The 26,879-nt window shown below is 44.8% G+C and overlaps 2 long non-coding RNA genes across 4 annotated transcripts; both read left to right on the top strand.

Annotated features, from left to right (window-relative positions):
- Positions 1 to 3,529: 3,529 nt before the first annotated feature.
- On the top strand, positions 3,530 to 7,487 carry LOC123157402 (uncharacterized). 2 transcript variants are annotated; one of them, XR_006478968.1, is made up of 4 exons: positions 3,535 to 3,859; positions 3,973 to 4,202; positions 4,637 to 4,896; positions 4,987 to 7,487. It is a non-coding gene; the product is annotated as an uncharacterized lncRNA (long non-coding RNA). The 2 variants fall into 2 exon arrangements; XR_006478967.1 differs by having other exon boundaries at positions 3,530 to 3,859; positions 3,973 to 4,896.
- An 11,125-nt stretch (positions 7,488 to 18,612) lies between these two features.
- On the top strand, positions 18,613 to 20,976 carry LOC123161307 (uncharacterized). 2 transcript variants are annotated; one of them, XR_006480664.1, is made up of 5 exons: positions 18,629 to 19,029; positions 19,146 to 19,332; positions 20,078 to 20,294; positions 20,411 to 20,502; positions 20,571 to 20,976. It is a non-coding gene; the product is annotated as an uncharacterized lncRNA (long non-coding RNA). The 2 variants fall into 2 exon arrangements; XR_006480665.1 differs by having other exon boundaries at positions 18,613 to 19,029; positions 19,146 to 20,294.
- The last annotated feature ends 5,903 nt before the right edge of the window (positions 20,977 to 26,879 follow it).

Below are 26,879 nucleotides of genomic sequence, written 5' to 3'. Positions count from 1 at the left end.
ATATATGATGAAACTTCTGTATTGGATATGATTGTTATATGGATGCTTGTTGTATATATATGTGTTGAATATCTCATATGTGAAATAGTGACATGAGATTAAGAAAAAAATAAAAAAATTAAAAATATTGTTACTAATGGCGCACTACCATGTGATGCGCTATAAGTATAGCAGATAATAGTGGCGCACTGTGGGCAATACTAATGGCGCACTATGTGGTGCGCCATTAGAATACCAGTTTCTAATGGCGCACCAGTGGTGCGCCATTAGTAAAAAAATCTAGTGGCGTGATACTAATGGCGCACTGGTAATGCGCCATTAGTAGGCAAAACCAGTGCGCCATTAGTAGGCCTTTTCCTAGTAGTGGTAGTTTACTTTAGACCTTCGGGTCCATAGCTAGTAGCTAGATGGCTTTTTCTCTCTTTTTGGATCTTAATACAATGTTCCCCCCCTCTCTTGTGGAGATCTATTCGATGTAATCTTCTTTTTTTGCGGTGTGTTTGTTGAGACCGATGAATTGTGGGTTTATGATCCAGCTTATCTATGAATAATATTTGAATCTTCTCTGAATTCTTTTATGTATGATTGAGTTATTTTTGCAAGTCTCTTCGAATTATCCGTTTGGTTTGGCCAACTAGATTGGTAGTTCTTGCAATGGGAGAAGTGTTTAGCTTTGGGTTCAATCTTGCGGTGTCCTTTCCCAGTGACAGCAGGGGCAGCAAGGCACGTATTGTGTTGTTGCCATCGAGGATAACAAGATGGGGTTTTTATCATATTGCATGAATTTATCCCTCTACATCATGTCATCTTGCTTAAGGTGTTACTCTGTTTTTAACTTAATACTCTAGATGCATGCTGGATAGCGGTCGATGAGTGGAGTAATAGTAGTAGATGCAAAATCGTTTTGATCTACTTGTCTCGGACGTGATGCCTATACACATGATCATACCTAGATAGCATCATAATTATTCGCTTTTCTATCAATTGCTCAACAGCAATTTGTTCACCCACCGTAGTATACTTATGCTCTTGAGAGAAGCCACTAGTGAAACCTATGGCCCCCGGGTCTATTCTCATCATATCAATCTTCATTACTTTACTACTTGCTTTGTTTTTACTTTGCCTTTTACTTTTCACTTTGCATCTCCATATCAAAAATATCAAAAATATTATTTATCATCTCTATCAGATCTCACCCTCGTAAGTGACCGTGAAGGGATTGACAACCCCTAATCGCGTTGGTTGCGAGTAGCTATCGTTTTGTGTAGGTACGAGGGACTCGTGCGTGATCTCCTACTGGATTGATACCTTGGTTCTCAAAACTGAGGGAAATACTTACGCTACTTTACTGCATCATCCTCTCCTCTTCGGGGAAATCCAATGCAGTGCTCAAGAGGTAGCAGGCGCATCGACTGAGCCGACACCCCTGCTGCCCAAGCGGGACAAGGATGCCACCCAACCAATGTCGAGATAGAGCCCCACCTCATAGAGCTGCCACTCACATTATTTCCGAGATCGCCATCTCGACACACAATTAGAAACCACCCGGAGCCGCCGCGCTGACGTCCACTGCCCCCGACGACGAAGAGATCAATGCAAACTGCAACATGCTGACTCTCCAAGGCAATGCCTTAAAGAAGGAAACGACGTAGCCGCCGTCATGGCCCGCTTCGACCATCCGAAGCTAGGGATTTCTCATGGAGAGTCGTGTAATGGAGCTCCACGGCAACACCTTCAAGAAGGGGAACGACACCATGGCCATGGCGCCGCTGTTGCCGGCACTTACCCAAGGTCAACGCTGAACTTTCGTCCGCAGCTCTTGTACACCTCCAAATCCGAGCAGATCCGAAGTGCTGCGCAGCACACAATCCCCATGGCCGATGTCCACCGGCTTCACCTTCCCGCTGTGCCAAGCTACCTCCGCCGTTGACCACCAAGCTCACGTGCATCACCACCCTGGCCACCCCCCACCTTCACACCAGAACCAGAAGCGCTAGACCACCGCCGCCCGCCGTCGCAGTAGCACCACGCAGAGCCGACGAGCAGAGTCGCGCGAGAGGTCCCCGCAGGTGCCAGATCCAGCCACGCCCAGCCAACCTAGCGACCATGCACACGCCACCAACACCCAACCTCCGAAGCACAGGGACGCCGACCAGCACCGCTGCAGATCCGGAGGGGACACCGCCCGCAGCTAAAAGACCGCACCTCGTGGGATCCCGTCTCGAGCGCCGCCTGGATGCAAGACGCGACACCTCCAGCCCCGGCCGCCGCACTGCCCGTGCAGCCACAGCAGCCGCCGGGCCACGGCAAGGTCCCGGGGCCGCCGCCCCGGCGCCCGCACACCACCGGCAGAGCATGCCGTCCAGGGCCAACGCGCAGAACCGGCCGTGCCCTCGCAGTGTGAGAGAAGAAGGCCCGCCACCACCGGCCGCCGCCCAGGCTTTGCCCGGCGGCATCGCCGAGCGGCGGCGAGGGGAGGGGAGGAAGGTGGGGGCTGGCGGCGGCGACGCTAGGGTTCGCCCGAGCTGCCCCCTGGGAGCGACGCGGACGCGAACGACAATGGCAAATTAACTTCTCGCCTCTTTCCAACGAGTTTTGCTTGAAATTAATAATTGGGGGCGCCCTTTGGCGATCTAGGATTTTGTGTCGGCCTATGTGCATACCATATTGAACATATAAAGGATGAGCTAGTGCGCCCAACTAGCGGCACTGGCCACGTCTCCTTTTATTCATGCTATGAAATTTCTACTGTATCACCGAGGAAAGGGATAAGGTCCCGAGCATCGTGGCCAGCATCCTTTCCTCTCCCTTTCCCCTCGCTCACTTCCTCCTCCCTCACCCGCAGAACCCTAGCCGCCTTCTCCTACAACACCTCAGCCGCCTCCTCTCCCTCTCCACCTAGCCGCCCCCTCCCCCCTCTCCTCGACTCGGCTCGAGTGCGCACTCGAGCCAATCCTCCGTGCCGCCTACTCCTCCCCTCCGCATGGTCGCCGCCGCCACCGAAGCGCATGGTCGCCGCCGCCGTTCGTCTCTTTCTTCCCACAACGCCTCCCCATCCCCCATCAGCCGTCGCTGTGCGCCGTTGTTCTGGACCGGTCGGAGGTCGCTGCAAAGGAGCAGAGGAGGACGGCAGTGGGGCGAAGCAGCAGAGGTGTGATTTCTTCTTTTTCCCTGAATGCACACATCTGAATCTTTTTTTGTTCCCCCAATCTAGATTTCTAAGGTTGGTCACAATGGGGAGGAACTTAGGAGTAACATCACACACTCCAATACAACTTTGCTTATGTGGCACATATTTAATGAAGAGAGAGGTGTTTGGGGTAACTAGCTAAGTTACCGGAACATCACACACTCCAAGAAACAATGAGTCTATAACCTATCAAATACATCATTGCATGACACTACATAGATGTTCCTACCCACTATGGAGGTAGTAACATAGTCTAGGGAAGTGTGTAAGTTACTAGCTTATGTTCTTGCCCATTGTGACCAGCCTAATTAATTTCCTTTTCTCTCCCTTTCCCCTCGCTCACTTCCTCTTGCCTCACCCGCAGAACCCTAGCCGCCTTCTCCTACAACACCTCAGCCGCCTCCTCTCCCTCTCCACCCAGCCGCCCCCTCCCCCTCTCCTTGACTTGGCTCAAGTGCGCACTCGAGCCAATCCTCCGCGCCGCCTCCTCCTCCCCTCCGCATGGTCGCCGCTGCCGCCGAAGCGCATGGTCGCCGCCGCCATTCGTCTCTTTCTTCCCACAACGCCTTCCCATCCTCCATCAGTCGTCGCTGTGCGCCGTTGTTCTAGACCGGTCGAAGGTCGCTGCAAAGGAGCAGAGGAGGACGGCAGTGGGGCGAAGCAGCAGAGGTGTGATTTCCTCTTTTTCCATGAATGCACACATCTGAATCTTTTTTTGTTCCCCCAATCAAGATTTCTAATTAATTTCATTCTAAAGTGTGCAAATGGTTATGGCTTATCAGGAGGAGGGGAGCAGCAGCCGTGCCAGCCGGCGCGCATCTCATCGCAATGCATGCAGCTGCAGCAAGCTGAAGACATGGCCCTCCATGAGCGGCAGTCAGCACGAGGTCGGGGTGGAGGGCCATGAGCACCAGGAGGCGCGTCGAGGGGCACCAGGAGGCACCATGGTCATTGTGGGAGCACGCCAAACCCGAAGGCCATCACCAGCCGTTGTCCACGCCCTAGAGCTTAGGTGAGCAAATCCATTCTCCTTTCAGATTCAGATAACTTCGGGTAGTCAAGGTAAATCCTTTATGCTTGAGGGTACCATAAATAGACTATTGATTGAATGAAACTTGTGGTTGGCTGCTATTGTGTTGTTTGATGTTTGGTTCAGAGGAAAAATTGCATTTATTTATATAAAGGGTACTTAGTAAACTTCAGTCTAATTTAACATCACTCAGCTTCAGGGTTATGTATATCTGTACGTATAGATTTTCATGTTTAGAGAAAAAACTGTATGTTAAAACAAGATGCCATGGTGAATTAATCTACATCAAGATAGCATCATGTTCTCATCAGAAAGAGGAGTTAAAGTTTCAGCCATGATTGAGACCTGTTTAAAAATGAAGTAATGCTAAAAGGAGCATCATGTTCTCATCATAAAAAAAGGAGTTAAAGTTTCAGCCAGGATTGAGACGACGTTCTTCTCCCTCAACGCGCGCCGTGGCGGTCCCTCCTCGTTGCTACCCTTCTCCTTGACTATGCGGGGCGAGGGGAGCAGGGGCAGCAGCCAGTCGCTGCCCAGTAGCAAAGGAGGACGACGGTGGGGGAAGGAGCAGAGGAGGACGTCACCTGGGAAGGAGCAGAGAAGCTGGTGTTCCAAACGGCGCTTGCGTCACGTGCCGGACGCTACTCGTGGGCCCTCGTCATCGTCCCCAACTTAGGTTGCACATCTGCGTCTCGCCATCTTCTTCCCCCTATTTTTTTGGTTCTTTGATTATTTGATTTCAATGTTGGGTTTATTGTTTTCCTAGGCATGATGTATGAAAATCTGAAAAGCAGAGAAAGAATCCCGACGAAGAGTTTGGTGATGGGGAATAGGATGAGTTCTTTCTCTCTCTCTCATCCACGTTTGTTCGTACATTTTTATTTTGATGTTATGGTTTATTCTATCCCTTCTTAGATTAAACTTCCTTGAACCATCTAAATCTCTTTGTTCAATGACTCTGAGTTTACCACTCCTTGTATCTTAACCTTCTTGCTTCAGCAGGGTTAGTTGTTGGGTCATCTGTGTTGTTGACTATGTAGGTTAGGTTCCTTCCCACTCCCTTTTGGGTTTCTTCCTGTTGGAAGTGATGTGGCCTAATTCTTTCTTTGTCACTCTCTAGATATGTGTTCTTATGAAAGTTATTTATTGCCTTATTGGAATTTCTCTGTTATGTCGTGCACATTGCTACCTTCAGGTTGTTTAATTATTTAATATGGAACACATTGGCATTATATGGAAAAGAGGCAGATATATGATTCTTTGCATTTTTGCAATGTCGTGACTGCAGAGGTATCCTTCTCTCTGTAACAAATATGATCCTTTGCATATTGGGTTTGCATATGCTTGCGATTACCTACTCTATTTGCGCTCAAATACCATATGTTATGCACTTATAGAGGTAAAAGAGAAATTCAGAGAAAGATAACAAGAAAAGGACAGAGGATGCTAAGGAAAATGATACTTGGATAGTTACATCTACAGTTTAGCTATTGCTAAAATCGGTTGCTCCTCTCCTATTTAGTCAAATATGTATGTGCTTTTTTATGTTCTGTGGTTAGGACTTAGGACTGACAACTTGATTAGGTGCAACCTACTTTAACTAACACATCTTTAAACTAAACTGAACAAATCCATTTTAGTTTGTCTATTTTTGAATTTATGTTTCTATGGTCTCCTTGTTTCAGTTTGTGTTGCACATTTATGTGTCAACGACAACTATCAAACAAGAAAAATGCTTGCCAGCAATAACCTACCCCTGACCTCCGTGTTTATCTTTTCATGGACATGGAAAATGAAATGCTCATGAACCACCACTGTCTTTCATGCTGACAAGGGCTGCCGATCCACCCAGCACGTGGGTAGCTACACGGATCTCCAATCTAGCCCCCTCCCTATGGCACCGTTCCACCACGCCGACTAGCATTGAATATGCCATGGATCTGCCAAGCAGCCGCCTTAGCATGGTCATCCGTAACGCTATCCTGCTTCCATGCAAGCTTAGGTCAATCCTCCTCTTCCATTCCGCGGCTATTACATGGAATATTAATGACCATGTATTTGCGAACAGTGGTTGCATTTTCCTTAAATTTTAGGCATTCTTCACTTGCTGATTCCTCATTTCTGAATAAATGCATCTATGTTCACACTCACTCTGATTTTAAATTGCACTGTAACTAGAAAGCAGAGGATGCCTTGGTGTTATGTTGCAACAAAAATAGAAAGGAAGCAGCAAGTGGAATAGGTAAATATTTCTTTTTAGCTAATTAGAGATCGCAGTGCACTGTAGATTGCCATGTGCCAGAGCCATGAGTTGGTTGCGAGATCTTATGGGTTTCACCTCTAGCCTACCCCAACTTGCTTGGGACTAAAGGCTTTGTTGTTGTTGTTGTTGTGCACTGTAGATTGCCATAACGTTTTCTGGGTTAGCTATTTTATTGGTATACATAAAAGTAAATATGTCACTGGCCTTACATCTACATAAAAGTAAATTTAGATTTCAGAGGTTGTGCTTTAGAAACTATGTGTTATTTATTTGCCTTTGAGGAATAAATTTAGATGTTCTGTACTGGTAATTTTTTGTTTCTTTTTCTGTTCATGTTCTCATAATTTTGGCTCTTTTAAATCCTCAAACTGAGAAGACGAGTGTTAACAATATATGATTGATGGCAAAATCCATCTTTCCATTTAAAGGATGATCCCTTGATCGGTATGCAATCAAATTTTATGAAGGTCCCCATATGAATCTTATGTTCCCCACTATAACTTGAAATATTGCCTAGCCCAGTTTTCTTTTCGCAGGATGTTGAGCAGGCCTGCCTTATTATGAAACCTGTCGATTTAGCGGTACCACGGTGGCTGACCAAGAGGAGGAGGAAACCCTCCCATGCTGTTGCGCCTCCACTCTCCCTCCTCCGATGCATACTTGATGGGAACAGTTAGCTCATGTCTCTTAGATAATACTCCCTCCGTCCGAATAATGTAAGACGTTTTTGCAAGCTACATAGCTTGCAAAAACGTCTTATATTGTGAGACGGAGTGAGTACTTCTTTTGCGAGAAGTCTCTTAGATAATACTTGGTGAGGCGTGTGCAGGCATTTTAGTACATGTTTCTGCACCCCTAGACTCACTCTCCGAACACTGTATTCAAGGCTCATTGAGGATAAGTGCTTCAAGATGCCTCCTCCTAATGCACATAAGTGCACTTGTATCACTTGCCTCGTGAGATTATTGTCCACGACCTGATCCCTTGTTATGTTATCCATTATCCAAATGCATGGCAGGTCTTTCTGTTTATCAGAGAATTAAATATGCTATTGAGAGTTTCACAAAGGGTTGCCCTTTATCTTTATGCAAGGATGTACTTGAATACATTTTAGGAGATCGGGAAAAACTATGCATGTTACCTGATCAGTTTTGCTCTCAGTGATGTCATTGTTTCTGAAAATTTATAGGTTTTTCTGTAGATGATATATTTCCAATTGATAGTGGTCATTGTTTTTAAGCAGAGTATTGTTTTGTAGATGAATTTCCATGGAGGCTTGGCAGAAGCAGATTAGTTTTTTTTCTCTATTATATCAGGTGGCACTTGGCTTCTCATGAATCACTCATCATTTGCCTGAACAATGGTTATTGTACACTTTTGCTAGAACTATGGAGATCAGGACTAGATTTGTTTATTGTTTGTGCTTCGGGAGGAATTACAGCTGTGGACCAGTAGATGAATTGCCTTGGAGGCTTGGCAGAAACAGCGGTCCCCTTGGCAGTGGCTGCGAGGGGTGTAGGTTGCTGAAGAAATGGGCTTTTTTTTGTAGCTCTAGGTATACAGGCTCATAAGCAAGATGATTTTCGTTTATTTATTTTTGGTTTCATGCTTCATTCGCAGCCCAAGCCAACTAATACACATGAACAAAAGAGTATAGAACCAAATTATATGATGTAATTGACTACTATTTCTATTAACTTCTCTTGTACACAATGTTCACGAGTTCATGTATTAAGTACATTTTTTTGTGTCACTTGTGTTTACTCTTTTTTTAATGCAAGTTTACAGTTACTCGGAATTCCTAATTGTAGACTCAACTATCTTAACCTGCCGATGATCTAATTTGTGGCATTATTACTTTAAGAAAATATTTGCATTTAATTTCCTTTATATATAGGGGTATAAATTCTTACCAAATGTACTCAAATATACGGTTATTGAAAAAATGCAAATATTTTCAACACGAACATTGTTTTAAACGGGTCTTTACGCCATTTGACGCAACTGGTCATCTAGTAGGATTAGGAGATGGACCGGAGGGGAGAAAGAGCCGAAGAAACACTGCCTACTCGCCCCGACCCATTCCACAAATTAGCTTGCGTCACGCGATAGCCTCAACATGCCACAAATTTGTTTGCATCACTAATGATGTCATGATTTAGCTGCACTTGCGAGTGTGTAGATGTAACATGACGTGGAAATTTTGAAATCCATACACCTCGGCAAAACAATATATGTCCAACTAACCCATAATTCCGAGTTTATCCTTATGAACGAGCATGTATCATTTATTGCCTTGCCTACAGTACAAGCATTGTGGTGGCTTTTCACTGGTCCAGTTTTGGATTAAACACATCTTTGCAACATTACCTATTATTTATAAATGGTTCCTTGACACTAAAATGTCCAAAATTTTCACACCCCAACTTTACGTGCAGGTGAGACAGAGTACCTGTGTGTAATGTGTTCCTGTCGTACTCTATCGATATATGCCATCATAGTAGAACTTAGTATACTCCTTTTATGCGAAAATATAAAGGTGAACATGGGTGCGCACTTTATGCGAAAATACAAAGGTGAACATGGGTGCGTGCGCACCCATGTGAATAGTAAATTCACAAAAAATACTAGAAAAAATTAATTTTTTTGAAAGTTCGCGGTATGAAACTTAATTGGTCATTCTACTCACGTGTGAAGTTTCATGATGTATTGACACCCATGGTATTCTTAGTGAAGAAAATACAAATGCGACCATACTATTCATTAAATAGTGTTTTTTAATATAGCTTCGATTTTGTCATTTTTGCCCAGATTACCACGGATGTGATTTCTTCGTGAAACTTCATATGCGAGTTTGCCGGTTGACAATGTATATTACAAAAATAAATTCAGATTTTTTTGATTTTTTCTAGCATTTTTTTGAATTTACTATTCATGAAGGATGCGCGTGCACCCATGTTCGCCAAACCCGCGTCCCCTTTTATGGGCCTTTTGTCTTTTTACACTACTAAAAAACAGGGATTTGGTCTAGGCCAGATAAGAGTATTAATCCCGGTTCTCTTACGAACCGGGACCAATGGGTGCATCAGTCCCGGTTAGTGAGGCCAGGGCACCGACCGGGTCTCGGGGGCCATAGGTCCCGGTTCGTCTAACCCCTTTGGTCCCGGTTCCAGACACGAATCGGGACCAAAGGGCCTCGCTCCTGGCGCAGCCCCTTTAGTCCCGGTTGATGGCTGGAACTGAGATTAAAGAGCAGGCTTCTGTCCGGTTCTAGCCATCAACCGGGACTAAAGAGATTCCTATATATATGCTCGCCTCTGCCCGCTCACTCCTCTGTTTTTGGCCGGCAGGCGTGTGGGAGGTGTATGCTGCTCTGCTCTCACCTCCTATGCACATGAGGTGTTCAATGAAATGCCCGAGCCACACTTAAGCTTTCTCTTCTCCAAGCTCCATTTTCCTCAAGGTTTGTCTAGGTTTGGCGGTTTGTCCCGTCCTGTCCCCGTGCTCATAGCCGATCTCATCGCCGGCACCACCGTGGTGAGCCTCTTGTTTTTATCTTCTTTCTAAAAAAAAATCTTACTTGTATGATTTAGATAGATACTTGTATAATTTTCTTACTTTTATTATTGTTTGTTATTATATAGTGCCATGGTTTTGGTATCCGCCTTCATCGGACCTCGTCTTGTATGATTCAGATGTGGTATATTATCTTTTATAACTACTAGTACAAATGCCTGTGCGTTGCACCGGGCGAGAAAAGGGACACGACCTGCTTCATGTGCCAAAAATGGGCGTGCGTTGCAACGGAAGAAAAAAACGCTATATGTGTAGGGGGAAGTGGATTATCACTTCTATATGGGTAAAGGTAAAGGATCGTCCTACCATTTTCAAATTGTCGGCATGAGTGCTAGAGCTATTATCCCAGACATTTTTATGCCCAGATAAATCAAGTACTCCCTCCGTCCGAAACACTTTGTCCCTCAAATGGATGTATCTAGCACCAAGTTAGTGCTAGATACATCCATTTGAGGGACAAGCTTTCTTGGACGGAGGGAGTACTAATGATATCACTTAATGGTATCAATAATATACTTATGTTACATCACCCAGAAAAAAATTATATGGTAAAAAGGAATGGATTGAAAAAAAAGGTTCACAATCATATATGCATGCAGGGGATCAATATTTTGCCTCAAAGTTCTATGAAGAGTTTGTGGATCATGCCTTATTACATTTAGAGGAAGAAAATCTTGTCATCTGTAGGTGGGCGCTAGCACTCTGCAGAAGTTATACCTTCGAGATTCATTCTCAAATAAAATTCAGAAGTGCAAAAACAGATCTAACAGTAGTCACAGTACAACTCCAGCCTCCTCGTTTGTTAACTTGTCATTGTTCTGATATAGATTTGGCACCGGCCTCTCTAGCAGAAGGAAAATCCATGTCAATAATAGACTCTGAAAACTCAAAAGTACATACTAAATGAAATCCTTCTCAAGTGTGTTTCTGCTTCCGCAATAATAATAAAAAAGTCTACTTAAATGAGTGTCAAAAGGGATACTTATTGTAGATTACATGAGGAGCCAATAACGGTTTTTACCTAACAGAAAACAACATGTAGAGAATCTTGTGTCAATAAAATCAATCCATGGTGATTCAGAAATGGACGATGAACTACACGTACATGGTGGACCCTGGACTACCAGTGTGACACTTGATGCTGGTTGTGTTGCCAAAGTTACAACAGAGTTGCTGCTAAATTGGTACTCCACATAAACAAAGTCCATCGTTGGTGCTAAACTGGTAATCCACACGAACAAAGTCAATCAGCCATGTACCGAATTTATCTCTGAATTGTAAGTACGCGAAGGACACAAAACCTACCACAAAAACATAAGTGCTGAGTCATCTAATTCATATTACTTAGTCTAAGGTGATATGAGTAATGGTAAGTAGCAATTGCTGGGAGATGTGATTTATTGTTGCATACTACATTGTACATGAACATTTTACAAATGCTTATAATATATAAACATCAATTTATATATATCTACATGGGAGTAGGGCTGCAAGAAAAGCTCGAGCCTCGTGAGCCGCTCGAGATCGACTCGTTTTTTGGCTCGACTCGAGATTGACTCAAAAAGAAATGAGCCGAGTATGAACACTTTCTGTAGCTCGGTTGAGAAACGAGCTGATCTTGAGTCAATACCAGCTCGCTCGATTTTAGCTCGATGGCTCCGCATAATATAATTATGTTAAATGATCATGTCATATATTAAATGGAAATAGGATAATTTATTACCATATATATCACCCAGGATTTTTCTCCATTTTGTTTACAAGCAAACATGGAATCTTAATTAATTGTAGGGAAAATTTAGGCCACATTATGGTACGTGGTCGGCCATGTGTTAAATAGTGTATTGTTTTTGGCATCTCGAACATGCACTACGCTGCAAGTTTCCCAAATATATATATCATGAATCGTTCTCTTATGTCGATTCTAGACTTTCAGCTGTGAGAGAATAAGTCATTCTAAGAAATTGATATTATCATCGTTTTGATTGGGATGAATATTATAATGTTTTCTATGTCAAGTTGTGCCTTATGTAGTGGGAATAATAGTCATAGACTTTAAAAAATTTGTCGTCTCATTTAGCTCGAAACTAGCTCGAGATCGACTCGAGATCGTTACAAGCTGAGCACGAATCATGTTCTATAGCTCGATCTTGAGCTTCACTCAATTCGAGCTCGCTCAAATTATAATATGAGTTGAGCCGAGCCAAGTCCAACTCGCTCAAATTCGACTCGTTTGCAACCCTACATGGGAGCATTTCAGAGAACACATGGTGAGCATGAGTGTCTCACAAACCTGCAGCTTCCTAGATTTCCATGTCTCATACATGGTGGTGGGCAGAAACTGCAGCATGTTACTCCTTATCTTGGGGGCCCTGGTCATGGACGACCCTGCTTGCCAGGGGGCAAGGGGGCAGCGGCCAGCAGCACCCACGTAAACATGTAGCTTTGCATCAAGGCGCCTCTCATGCCAACTACAACAACAAATTTTACAGAGTTGGAAGCGGGTAGTGGAGGCTCACTCACGTCAATCGGGAAAAGGACAAAGGACGTCGGATCTTGATGATGGGTGGCTGGGACCGATGACGCGCCTGGACAACCTGAGGCAGCAGCACAGTAGCTCTGTCGTGCTGGCGTCTGGCCGTTGGTCCCTGGCACCACGGTAAGAAGGCAGGAAGGAGAGGGAGCTCCCAAAGGGCGACGGCGACCCGAGATCCCTCAAGTCGGCAGAGCCATCGACCTTCACGAACCAGAAGTGATGGAGAAGCAGCATAGTAGTACAGTTCAGTGCTTGAACGGATACTACTGAAATATGCCCCTGGAATCCAAAGAAAATAAGACATTACCAAACAACATATACGGGTTGGCAGCACGTAGGGACATATTCAGGAAATCAAGCATGTGCTTTTCTTAAAGCTAGTAAATTAGTGATGTTATTCTTCGTACCAAAATTCTGATCAGCAAAAGTATTGGGCCAGCTGAGAAAATGGAGTCTGTTTAACAAATAGTAGCATTATACATGTAATCTAATAAACATATGTTGCAACAGCTTTGCTTCTCATAGCATCACCAGATTGGTGCATGCGCTTAGTTAGATAGTGGCGCTGTTTGTCTGCCTTTCAATCAATATATGAAATATGCTTACGATTAGCATGAAGGGAAATACTCACATCAAAATCCCATTCACTATAAAGGTCAGGATCATCTACATTCCCTCATATGTATGCATAGACAATCATTGTATCCCGCGAATCCTGCGAATCAGAAGTACTCAATCCTCTTTTCGTGGAACAACCTAGTGAAGAATTGCTCTCTAAGTGCCAAACGAGAAGTGGTCTTTCATGATAGAACAGAACCAATTGATAGCAGTTCTATCTGCGTGCCCCAAAACAGAAGGCTCAATCATGAAAAGGGGTGTCAGGATAACTGATTTGAACTAAACATTCCACTGAATTTTGCAGTTCGGCATGAATCCGGCTACCATGAGCTGAAGCAGAGACGCAGGCCGGCGAATGGACTTACTGTCAGTGAGATGCCAACAACTTCCCTCACATACTCTTCATCTTCAAATGTGTCCAGCACATCGAGCTCCCCATCAGTGATCCCCTTCCAAACCTGCAGCGTAGACACATGAACAGATTGTCACTTGTTCTGCACTTCAACCATTCCATACTGACAGTACTCGCCATTGTTCACATCTTAACTTGCAGTGGACAAACTAAGAAATTAACACCAAGTATACGGGATGTGTGTGTGTGGGATTGCATGCACCTTTCCGGGGACTTTGTTGTCGTCGACGGGGAGGATCACCAGGTAGACACGGCCCCTGATGTTGAGCCTCTGGCTGCGACAAAAGCAACGCGAGAATAGCGACAGGGGATGCAGAGGGAGAGGAAGAACACAGGATGAACACCGGGAGGGGTGGACGCTCACCTGGGAGAGAACCGCCGTGAAGAACATCCCCGGCGGCAGTGCGAGGTCCTGCACATCGTCACCAGCGCCCTTGTCGTCGCCTTCGCTTCCCTCTCCTCTCCGAGCGGACAACAGTCGCCGGCGCCGCCGGCAGGTGAATCCCCTTCCGCGGACGGGAGCGCCGGGAGGCCGAGTCGGTCGAGGATTCGGAGGAGGAGGCCCCCGGCCTCCGGGGAGTCATCGGCGACGTGGGCGGTCCCGTCCATCGAAAGGGGGCCTGCTGGAGTTGAAGCCCCGCCGCTGGACCTCCTCCCGCGCCTTGTAGATCGCCTCCATGTCATCCCCGGAACAGGATCCGGCCCCTACCTCGCCTCCTCGACCGGATCTGGCTGGAGATTATCGCCACCGCGCCCGGCGTCGTCCGCATCGCAGCCCGTGTCCGTGTGGTCCGCGTGCCTGTGTTTTTTTAAGTCTAACCATGCAGAACGAAACGTTTTTGACTTAAAAGGTACTATGGGTTCAATTACCAAAAAGTATAAGGTCTTCTTTGCAAAAACGCCGCGACGGTGAACCCGGAGACCCAATCCGTGCTTTATTATTAATTAAGGAGAGATGACTTAAAAAGTACTGCATGTTCAATTACCAAAAAGTATAAGGTCTTCTTTGCAAAAATGCCGCGACGGTGAACCCGGAGACTCAATCCGTGCTTTATTATTAGGGAGAGATTTGTTTCACTTAGTGTTTATGACAATTATACTGACCAATGTGACATAGATGTGTTTATCTAGGAGGTATATATGTGAACCGGAAATTCCAACCGACCCTCTTGTCGAGAGGTTAAATTTAGTTGAAAAAGAAAACAATTACTTGAGGAAAAAATTGAAAAGAATTGAGGAGGAGAAAAGGGAATTGGAGTTGCATGTTGCCGATGTCGTCGATGATCACAAAATCAAGATGGATGCAATGCGTTTGAAGATTAGAAAGATTAAAAATATGACATTGATACTGAGGCTTGGTATCATTATGCTGTTGGATCAATTGTTACCTTAGTTACGATTATGATCGCATTTGTTGTTGCATTTAAATGTTTTACATAGTTTTAATGTATGTTTTAATTAGATGCTCCAGAGAGCTATCTGTGTTGGGGAACATAGTAATTAAAAAAAATTCCTACGACCACGCAAGATCTATCTAGGAGAAGCATAGCAACGAGAGGGGATAGTGTGTCCACGTAACCTCGTAGACCGAAAGCGAAAGCGTTTAGCAACGCGGTTGATGTTGTCGAACGTCTTCACGATCCAACCGATCCAAGTACCGAACGTATGGCACCTCCGTGTTCATCACAGGTTCAACATGATGACGTCCCTCGAGCTCTTGATCCAGTAGAGGGTCGAGGGAGAGTTCCGTCAGCACGATGGCATGGCAAATGGTGATGATGAAGTTATTGGCGCAGGGCTTCGCCTAAGCACTACGACGATATGACCGAGGTATTAAACTGTGGAGGGTGGCACCGCACACGGCTAAGAGATTGTCTGTTGTGCCTCTGGGGTGCCCCCTGCCCACGTATATAAAGGAGAGAGGGAAAGAGGCCGGCGGCCAGGAGGGGCGCGCCAAGGAGGGAGTCCTACTTGGACTCCTAGTACAAGTAGGATCCCCCACCCCATTTCCTTTCTTCCACCGGAGGGAAAGGAAGGAGGGGAGAAGGAGAAGGAAGGAGGGGTCCGCGCCCCCACCCCTTGTCCAATTTGGTTTGGGTAGGGGGAGGCGCACGCCACCTTTTGGAAGTTCTTCCCTCTCTCCACTAAAGCCCACTAAGGCCCATCAACTTCCTTGGGGTTCCGTTAACCCCTCGGTACTCCGGAAAAATACCCGAATCACTCGGAACCATTCAGATGTCCGAATATAATCTTCCAATATATGAACCTTTACCTCTCAACCATTTCGAGACTCCTCGTCATGTCCGTGATCTCATCTGGGACTCCGAACAAACTTCGGTCATCAAATCACATAACTCATAATACAAATTGTCATCGAACGTTAAGCGTGCCGATCCTACGGGTTCGAGAACTATGTAGACATGACCGAGACACATCTCCAGTCAATAACCAATAGCAGAACCTGGATGCTCATTTGGCTCCTACATATTCTACGAAGATCTTTATCGGTCAAACCGCATAACAACATACGTCATTCCCTTTGTCATCGGTATGTTACTTGCCCGATATTCGATCGTTGGTATCCTCGTACCTAGTTCAATCTCGTTACTGGCAAGTCTCTTTACTCGTTCCGTAATGCATCATCCCGTAACTAACTCATTAGTGGCATTTCTTGCAAGGCTTATAGTAATGTGCATTACTGAGAGGGCCCAGAGATACCTCTCCGATACACGGAGTGACAAATCCTAATATTGATCTGTGCCAACTCAACAAACACCATCGGAGACACCTTTAGGGCATTTTTATAATCACCCAGTTACATTGTGACGTTTGATAGCACACAAAGTGTTCCTCCGGTATTCTAGAGTTGCATAATCTCATAGTCAGAGGAATATGTATAAGTCATGAAGAAAGCAATAGCAATAAAACTAAACGATCATTATGCTAAGCTAATAGATGGGTCTTGTCCATCACATCATTCTCTAATGATGTGATCCCGTTCATAAAATGACAACACATATCTATGGTTAGGAAACTTAACCATCTTTGATTAACGAGCTAGTCAAGTAGAGACATACTAGGGACACTCTGTTTGTCTATATATTCACACATGTACTAATTTTCCGGTTAATACAATTCTAGCATGAATAATAAACATTTATCATGATATAAGGAAATATAAATAACAACTTTATTATTGCCTCTAGGGCATATTTCTTTCAATATGTTGTTCTATGAGAATTATGTATGAACTTTATGTATTTATTTTGTCAATATTAACATTTGATCACTACTGTACTTTGGTTTGAATGTCATGATGAACTTGTATTAATTTGGTCACTTCTCTATTCATGATGTTATGTAATTGTTTTTGATACACTTAATTATATAATGCATGCAGATGAACCGGCAATGGATGTACGGTGACCGACGCACCTCCTAGTACATTGATGGCATGCATCATTTTCTCGAAGTGGCTGAGGCAAACAAGCAGAATGGTTTTATGTATTGTCCACGTACTGTCTATGAGAATACGAAGGATTACTCTAACTTAAAAATCCTTCACTTGCACCTGCTTGAGAAGGGTTTCATGCCACACTATAATGTTTGGAGCAAGCACGGAGAAAGAAGGGTTATGACGGAAGACAACGAAGAAGAAGAGGATGATGATAACTATCCCCCTGAATACAGTGATACTGCAATGGGGGAAGCTGAAGATTAAGAGGAACCAGACGATGTGCCCGATGATGATCTTCGCCGGGTCATTGTCGATGCAAAGAGACAATGCCAAAGTGAAAGGGAGAAGTTGAAGTTCGATCGCATGTTAGAGGATCACAAAAAAAGGTTGTATCCAAATTGCGAAGATGACAACACAAAGCTCGATACCACACTGGAATTGCTGCAATGGAAGGCAGAAAATGGTATATCTGACAACGGATTTGGGAAGCTACTGAAAATAATGAAGAAGAAGCTTCCAAATGATAAAGAATTGCCCGACAGTACGTACGAAGAAAAGAAGGTTCTCTGCCCTCTAGAATTGGAGGTGCAGAAGATACATGCATGCCCTAATGACTGCATTCTGTACCGCAGTGAGTAGGAGGATTTGAACGCATATCCGGTATGCGGTGCATTGCGGTATAAGATCAGACGAGATGACCCTGGTGATGTTGAGGATGAGCGCCCCAGGAAGAGGGTTCCTGCCAAGGTGATGTGGTATGGTGCTATAATACCACGGTTAAAACGTCCATTAAGAAACAAAGAGCATGCCAAGTTGATCCGATGGCACAAAGAATACCGTGAGAAAGACAGGAAGTTGAGAGCACCCGCTGACAGGTCGCAGTGGTGAAAAGTCAAGAGAAGATGGGAGGACTTTGCAGGTGACGCAAGGAACATATACTTTGGTTTAAGTGTAGATGACATTAATCTTTTTGGAAAGAAAAACAACAATTATAACACCTGACCCGTGACTCTATGTATCTATGGAGCGGTTGTTCTGGTCGCGAGCACAGGTGCTCGCGTTATCGGGACGGCTCGATAGCGCTTCGAGATGTGTAGCTCGCCAGCTGTTTGTTACTCCCTCCATAAATTAATATAAGAGCGTTTAGATCACTACTTTAGTAATCTAAACACTTTTTTATATTAATTTAGAGAGGGATTACTTTTTAATTCACGGGAGGAAAGGATACCAGCGTGTTTGGCAGCTTGAGGGATTGGGCATGGGAGTTTACGAGGGAGAATTTGTGAAGAGATTAGATTTGGGAAGTAGATTATTAGTCCCATTCCCATGTTTGGTGTGTGGTAGTAATTATCGGTGGGAATTCTACATTGAGTTACAGGACTGGGAATTGTTGACGATACGCGAGTTTGGATTAGAAAAGTGAGCGCTTCATCAGCCGTTGAACAACAGGACATGAGCGAACAGTTTTTTCATTTTACGTCAATTCTCACTCCCACGCTTAATTACCTGGTCCTCCCAGGGAAGAGATTGAAGGGAGTTGGACCTCTTAATTCCCCTTCCTCTTCCCATCCTAACTACCATTTACCTGAGCCAATCAAAGGAATTTAACTCCCATAGACCTTAAACTTCCATTCCCCATTGGCAACTCCCTCCAAACAAACACGCTGTATGGGTCTGCGGCGTACGAACCGCCGGTGACGGAGGCCGCTGTTGGGGTCGTGACGGGAGATTCCCTGAGCTGTGGCTCGGGTCTGCCTTCTACTCCCGATCCGTGGCTCAGGTTGGTGGATCTCCGGTAGGGGCCGGTGGGCAGCGTAGTAAATGACGAGTCAGAGGCAAAAAGTAGCTCTCCCTCTCTCATCGCCATTGACGCCCACTAAGGTCTGCGGCGGAAGGAATACGCGGCGGCGATTCCCGGATGGAGTTCCTCATGCAACCGATTCGGAGGTAAACCAAATCCCCTAGCCCCGTTCCACCCCCCCTCTCCCCGTCTCAAGATAGTTCCTGTTGGTGGATTTTGCAATGGATTTGTGCCTCTGATCCATGGGTTTGGTGGACTGTAGGACCGCAGTGATGGAGGAGGTGAACCACAACGAGCTACCAATGGAGCCGCTGCCCTACCTAGCTGTGGCGACAGGAGCCGAAGAGCTGCCCCCAATGGCCACAGGTAGCATTGACGGGCAGGTTTGTGCGGCGTATGTGCCAGCCGATAGGCCAAATTGATCCAAAAACTCATGGCTGGACTCGCAGGTAATCTCTTCGCTAATGGTGTTTGGATTGAAGACTGTTTGTCTGAATTTAGGTGTACTTCAAATCGCATGAACTGACTTGCAGATAGGCTGGTCAGTTTTGCAGGAAGTTTTAGTTACAAACTTTGGAATAAGTAGATCCTGGAGAAATTGTAATAGTTATATACAGATATTTTTGGAAATCCTGCATGTTTTCCTCCTAGCCAGTGCTGAAGATACTAGCACCAACGCATGATTAACAACATGCATAGCAGTGTTAGTCTGTTCTATGGGTACTTGATTCTGATATGAGAGAATAAATATCAAAACTAAGCAGAAAACTTTTATTACAAACTTAAATCGTAAAACACAAAGAATGTAGGATGAACTAACAGCGAGTCTGTTCGATATGGGTGTTTTGATTGTATGCTGTTTTTCCAATTTTAGGTGAACTTAGAATTGCATTAACTAAGTTGCATATAGGATGATCAGTTGTGCAAATAGATTCCATTTATAAAAAAGGCGTAGTGGAATTAAAATTGTTATATATATTATGTGGAATAACAGTGCTGGAGCTACTGGCACCCACCAGATGAATTAAAAAAAGCATAAGACTGTTGGTTAGTTTTGTGGATACTCGATTCTGATGAGGAAATAAATATCAGAATTCAGTTGGGAAGTTTTTGAATTAAAGCTTAATTTGAAATTGGTAAAATGGAAAGTAGATGGCATGTCAGTTTGGAATGATGTTCCCAAATATGATACAGGTCAGCAGGCATGCCGGAGTGAAGCATATGTGTTCCCTGGAATAACAAGTACCCTGACTCGCCTATTTCGTTTCTTTACCGCACATCATACGCCTATTTCTAACTGCATGTATGTACTACCAAAAACATACAATGACTGGATGATCTTGTACTACAGTTAGGGCTGCAGGGGAGTCTTCGTGTGCAGCTAATCTTCGAGGAGGTCATGCAGCAGGAGGTGCGTGGCATTTGAAACCATTGGGAGATTATTTTGACATATGGCAAAATGTTTTGTAAAATGGTGAGCAAGACAGTTAGAAACCTATTTGATGCAACTTTGGAATGCCTGTGTAGGCACCCAGGCACCCATGCTTCAGGTGCATCAGGTGGCAATGGCAGTCAAGAGTATGTTAATCCAATAGGGAACATCCAACCTGAGCATCAAGGTATAAAGCATATAATTTTGCAATGGCATTCTGGTCTGTTGTCCCGTGCATGACATTCGGTTTGCCAGTTTTGTAGTTGGGAAGGGCAACAATCAGGGTGCTGAACGTAATGTCAGAGGTTCAGGTGCTGAGTCGGGGTGGATGATGAGCAACTTAAGGCTGCAAATAGGCATCGTGAGGATGTGATGTATTTCTGCGACAGAATACTGACGTGCACAAGGAGGGAACTTGACAAGGAAGTTGGAAAAGCTAATCGCTTGCAATAAATGAGATTGGAGCCGCTGCATGTTGAAGCAGCATACTTGAACCTACTGCCATTTATGTTAGCAAGCCAAGCTCTCTGGTAAAGAACAGGTGTAGGATTTTCCGAAATTAAATATATGAAGATCGTGTGCACATATGAGGACATATTGAAAGTTTGTAAAAAATGGCAATAGTTTGAACCATATGTGGGCTATCAAGTTTTGTTCAGCAGGTGTGTCGCCCCTCGCCCACCGAGCCCGCCTGTTTCAGAACTTATACTACATTTTTTTGCCTCGACATCTATTCAGGAGCTATCAGGCAAGTGACACAGACATGTTTTGTTAATAGTTCCAACACGAATCTGTAATCTGATGTGTTTTTGCAAACAAACTCATAGTGGCTGGGTTTTCTAATTGAGCACGAGCATAAACTCAATCATGGCGGCACGAGCATACTGAAACCCAAGGTAATATTAGGGGTGTTTCTTACCACCGTCGCTATAATCTTCATCAATTATTTTTCCTTTCATAAACTTGTCACCATTTTGTTTTCTCGTTTAAAGGCACGGGCACCCCAAAACTTGCAAGCACACTGAAGTAGATTTAGTTGCCTGATAGTAGAGATGTGTGTATAGCGGAGCCTGAACCAGTGACCGTGCAAGCAAGATAAAAAATATAAAATGCTTCTGAATTAATGCTGCTGATTCATTCCATTACAAACAAAGTAGTACTCCAGAAGGTGAATTTCTAGGAGCGTGTCCTCTCCATCAGCGTTGGTACAGAATGTGCGAAAGGATGGCCCAGTCCGTCTCAGACCGGCTGAGCCGGAGCCCATGTGGCTGGCGGCGTACCAATGACCATTTCGCAGAAGTGAGCAAGAAAACTGTTCATTAATATGTATACAAGAAAAGTACATGGGCATGTACGTGTTAGATCGTGGCCGCGAGCACCTATGCTCGCGATCAAATTAGCACTTTCCTGTATTTATAACCATCCTTCTTGTTTGTGCATGAAGCGGAAGTTCATTATGATGCTAGTGCTCATCCTAAGCAACCCGGCAACGACATTGCTGTGTACGTAAGACCATTAGTTGAAGAACTTTTATAGCTGTAGAATGGAAAAATGTGTACATGTATGTGGGATGAGCACAAACAGGAGGAATTTGACCTACATGTGTTGTTGTGTTGTTGTTTGTAACCATCAATGGTTGGCCTTCTCTCAGTAACCTTTCAGGACAGACAAACAAGTGATACCAAGCATGCACACATTGTTTAGATAATACCAAAAGTATATATTTGGACAAATGCAGAAAAAATGTGTGCCTGCGACATCATGGGTTTCTTCCGACCAACCGTCAATGTCGAAAAAAAGGCAAACATTTCAAAGGTGAGGCAGATCATCAGAAGAAGCCTGCCCTCCATATTGGTGATCACATACTTGATATGGTCAAGGATTTACAAGTAATCTTTGAAAGGACAATCTGTTCCGAATGACGCTGAGGGACGCGCATCCATATGGAAGAAGAATTCTATATCTTGGGACCTACCCTATTAGAAAGACCTAGAGATCCGCTCTGCAATCGACATGATGCACGTGACGAAGAATCTTTGCGTGAACCTGCTAGGCTTCTTGGGCGTGTATGGGAAGACAAAAGATACACCGGAGGCATGGGAGGACCAGCAACGTGTGCACGAAAAAGACGGCATGCATTCAAAGCAGTATCAAGGTCGTGCCAGCTATGCTCTTACCAAAGAAGAGAAGGAAATCTTCTTTGAATGCATTCTTAGTATCAAGGTCCTGTCTGGCTTCTCGTTGAATATAAAGTGAATAATAAATATGGTAGAGAAAAGTTCCAGAACCTAAAGTCTGATGAATGCCACGTGATTATGATGCATCCGCTTCCGGTTGCATTGAAGGAGCTTCTACCGGAAAACGTTCGATTAGCCATTGTGAAGCTATGTGCGTTCCTCAATGCAATCTCTCAGAAGGTAATCGATCCAGAAATCCTACCAAGGTTAAAGATGATTTGGTGCAATGTCTTGTCATTTTTGAGCTGGTGTTCACATCATCCTTCTTCAATATCATGACGCACGTCCTAGTTCATCTAGTGGACGAGATTGGCATTCTGGGTCCTGCATTTCTACACAACATTTTTCCCTTTGAGAGGTTCATGGGAGTCTTAAATAAATATGTTCGTAACCGTGCTAGGCCAGAAGGAAGCATCTCCATTGGCCGGCAAACAAAGGAGGTCATTGGGTTCTGTGTTGACTTCATTCCTGACCTTAAGTCGATTGGTGTTCCTCAATCGCGGTATAAGGGGAGACTGACTGGAAAAGGCACGCTAGGAGCAGACTCAATAATATGTAGGGACGGACATTCCTGGGCTCAAGCACAGTACACAGTTCTACACAATTCTACCTTGGCGACCCCGTATGTCAATGAACACAAGAATATTCTACACTCCAAACTCCGAAGCAGTGTGACGACTGGATTACATGTGAAAACATCAGGACTTTCGGCAGTTGGTTGCAAAGACATCTCATGGGTGAAAACATTGTTGGAGATGAGTTGTACTCATTGGCCAGGACACCATCTTCGACTGTATTGACTTACAAAGGGTATGGGATAAATGGGAATATATTTTACACGATCGCCTAAGATCAAAAGAGAAGCAACCAAAACACTGGTGCCCGCTTTGATGCAGCAACCAACAGGGGAAAGGAAAAATATTATGGTTACATAGTGGACATATGAGAACTTGACTATGGGCATGATTTTAAGATCCCTTTGTTTTGGTGCAAATGGGTCAATTTGTCAGGATCCGGGGTACAGGTAGACCGACAGTACGTAATGACAGTAGTGGATCTGAACAATCTTGGGTACACAGACGAACCATTCGTCCTAGCCAATGATGTGGCACAAGTTCTCTATGTGAAGGACATGTCTACCAAACGAGAAAAAATACAAGGAAGCGAATACATCATACGATGAGCCAAAGCGCCACATAGTTCTTTCAAGGAAAAGAGACATAGTGGGAATGGAGGGCAAGACAGACATGTCTGAAGATTATGAAAAGTTTTAAGAAATTCCTCCCTTCAAAGTGAAGGCTGACCCAAGCACCCTGTTAAATGATGAAGATTATCCATGGTTATGGCTGAAAGTGCAATATTGCACTAAATTGCTTTTGACATCTATGACAACTTCATTTGTGTTTCTAACCACATGCTCTAAGTGTTAACAGCCCCGATTAAGTCAAAATGAAGCATGGATGGTTATTCCCTCTCTTATTGGAAAAAGGAAAAGTGGTGTGCTCAAGAAAAGAAGAAGTTCTATAAAGTTTTCTTATTTCTTGAGTCCTTATGGCAGTCGCACTATTAAGAGGGGGTGCATCATAAAAACATCTAGGGAATCAACTTACCTTCTTACATTGATCTGAAAATCTTAGTGTCATGTTTCTGTTCAGGCCGGAACTTCCAGGGACCGGAAGGTGCGGGAGCTTCCGGGGTACCCAGAGAAACTGCACTTTTCGTGCAATCTCTCTTGTAGCCCGGAACGTCTCCGGAACTTCCGGGGCGGCCGGAACTTCCGGGCACCGGAACTTCCATGCCTTGTTTCTGCAGCTTTCGGGGTACTACTGAGTGGTGCAAACTCTCTATGTAGCCCGGAACCTGGCCGGAACATGGCCGGAACTTCCAGGGTCCGGAACTTCCGTCCTTCGCCGGAACTTCCGGGCTAGGCAGAAATCTACCTCCAACGGCCAGATTCCATCCCCACCTATAAATAGTCTTCTTCTTCCTCACGAAGATGTTGACGACTCCATTTCTCTCACCTTCATTTTCAAACCTCAATTTCTTGGAGATCTCCCTCCTTAGCTAACCAAAGCTCTTGATCTTTTGAGAAGTGAAGGAGAAGTGGTCGATCTACACATTCACCAAAGCGAAAGTTGATTCCCCCCTTGTTTTTGTGGTGCATCTTGTTACTCTTGGAGGTTGGAGACTCCTAGGCGGTAGGAGCGCTCTGGCGAGGAATCGACCATTGTGATTACCCCCAGAAAAGTTTGTGAGGGTTTGGAGACTGTCGGTGTCAAAACCGATGGATCTCGGGTAGGGGGTCCCGAACTGTGCGTCTAAGGCTAATGATAACAGGAGGCAGGGGACACGATGTTTTACCTAGGTTCGGGCCCTCTCGATGGAGGTAATACCCTACTTCCTGCTTGATTGATCTTTATGATATTAGTATTACAAGAGTTGATCTACCACGAGATCGTAGAGGCTAAACCCTAGAAGCTAGCCTATGATTATGATTGTTCTTGTCCTACAGACTAAACCCTCCGGTTTATATAGACACCAGAGGGGGCTAGGGTTACAAAGAGTCGGTTACAGAGAAGGAAATCTACATATCTGAATATCCAAGCTTGCCTTCCACGCAAAGGAGAGTCCTATCCGGACACGGGACGAAGTCTTCAATCTTGTATCTTCATAGTCCAACAGTCCGGCCAAAGTATATAGTCCGTGTTGGGGAACGTTGCAGAAAATAAATTTTTTCCTACGCTTCACCAAGATCAATCTATGGAGTCATCTAGCAACGAGAGAGAGGAGTGCATCTACATACCCTTGTAGATCGCGCGCGAAAGCGTTCAAGAGAACGGGGTTGAGGGAGTCGTACTCGTCGTGATCCAAATCACCGGAGATCCTAGCGCCGAACGGACGACACCTCCGTGTTCAACACACGTACGGTTGGGAAGACATCTCCTCCTTCTTGATCCAGCAAGGAGGAAGGAGAGGTTGATGGAGATCTGAAAGCACAAGTGCTCCCTAGGTGGTTTTGGTAATTAATGTCAACATATCTCTTGTTGGACTAACACTTTTATCTAGCATATTTCAGACAAGTTCAACAATGAAGTGGCATGGACTAAAGGATGTGGAACTCCTTCAGATGCTAAGGACAAAAGATTGGCTAAAGCTTCAAGCTCAAGACTCTTCATTTTATATTTCAGTGATCCAAGATCACATTGAGTCTATAGGAAAAGTCAATACTATCAAGGAGGGATGAGGTGTTGCTTAATGAGCCTCTTGCTTCATGTGCTTAGTGATATGCTCCAAAACCCTCAACTGCTTTCTCACATCCACATATGACCTAAACCTAAAGCCAAAATCGGCCACACCGATTCTTTCTATCCGGCGCCACCGAGTTCAAATGTCATAGCCACTGCCACAAGCCCTAGGCAAATCGGTCTCACCGAGATGGGATTGTAATCTCTCTGTGTATGTCCATTATCAAAATCGGTCTTACCGAGTTTGAGCAATCGGTCCTACCGAGATTACAATGCAAACTCTCTGGTTAACTTATTACCAAAATAGGTCCCACCGAGTTTGAGTAATCGGTCCCACCGAGTTTGCCTGACCAACTCTCTAGTTAGCTAATTACCAAAATCGGTCCCACCGAGTTTGTGTAATCGGTCGCACCGAGATTACGTTATGCCCTAACCCTAACCATATCGGTCCTACCGAGTTGCATTTCGGTCCCACCGAAAATCCTAACGGTCACTAGGTTTACTAAATCGGTCTGACCGAGTTTGTTGATTCGGTCCCACCGAGATTGGTAAATTGTGTGTAACGGTTAGATTTTGTGTGGAGGCTATATATACCCCTCCACCTCCTCTTCATTCGTGGAGAGAGCCATCAGAACAAACCTACAGTTCCAACTTACCAGTTCTGAGAGAGAACTACCTACTCATGTGTTGAGGCCAAGATATTCCATTCCTACCATATGAATCTTGATCTCTAGCCTTCCCCAAGTTGCTTTCCACTCAAATCTTTTTTCCACCAGATCCAAATCCTATGAGAGAGAGTTGAGTGTTGGGGAGACTATCATTTGAAGCACAAGAGCAAGGAGTTCATCATCAACGCACCATTTGTTACTTCTTGGAGAGTGGTGTCTCCTAGATTGGCTAGGTGTCACTTGGGAGCCTCCGACAAGATTGTGGAGTTGAACCAAGGAGTTTGTAAGGGCAAGGAGATCGCCTACTTCGTGAAGATCTACCGCTAGTGAGGCAAGTCCTTCGTGGGCGACGGCCATGGTGGGATAGACAAGGTTGCTTCTTCGTGGACCCTTCTTGGGTGGAGCCCTCCGTGG

The sequence above is a fragment of the Triticum aestivum genome, chromosome 7B (assembly GCF_018294505.1).
Source record: "Triticum aestivum cultivar Chinese Spring chromosome 7B, IWGSC CS RefSeq v2.1, whole genome shotgun sequence".
Taxonomy (NCBI): Eukaryota; Viridiplantae; Streptophyta; class Magnoliopsida; order Poales; family Poaceae; genus Triticum; species Triticum aestivum.
The sequence above is the reverse complement of the archived record's forward strand: the minus strand, read 5'-3'. Positions and strand labels throughout refer to the sequence as shown.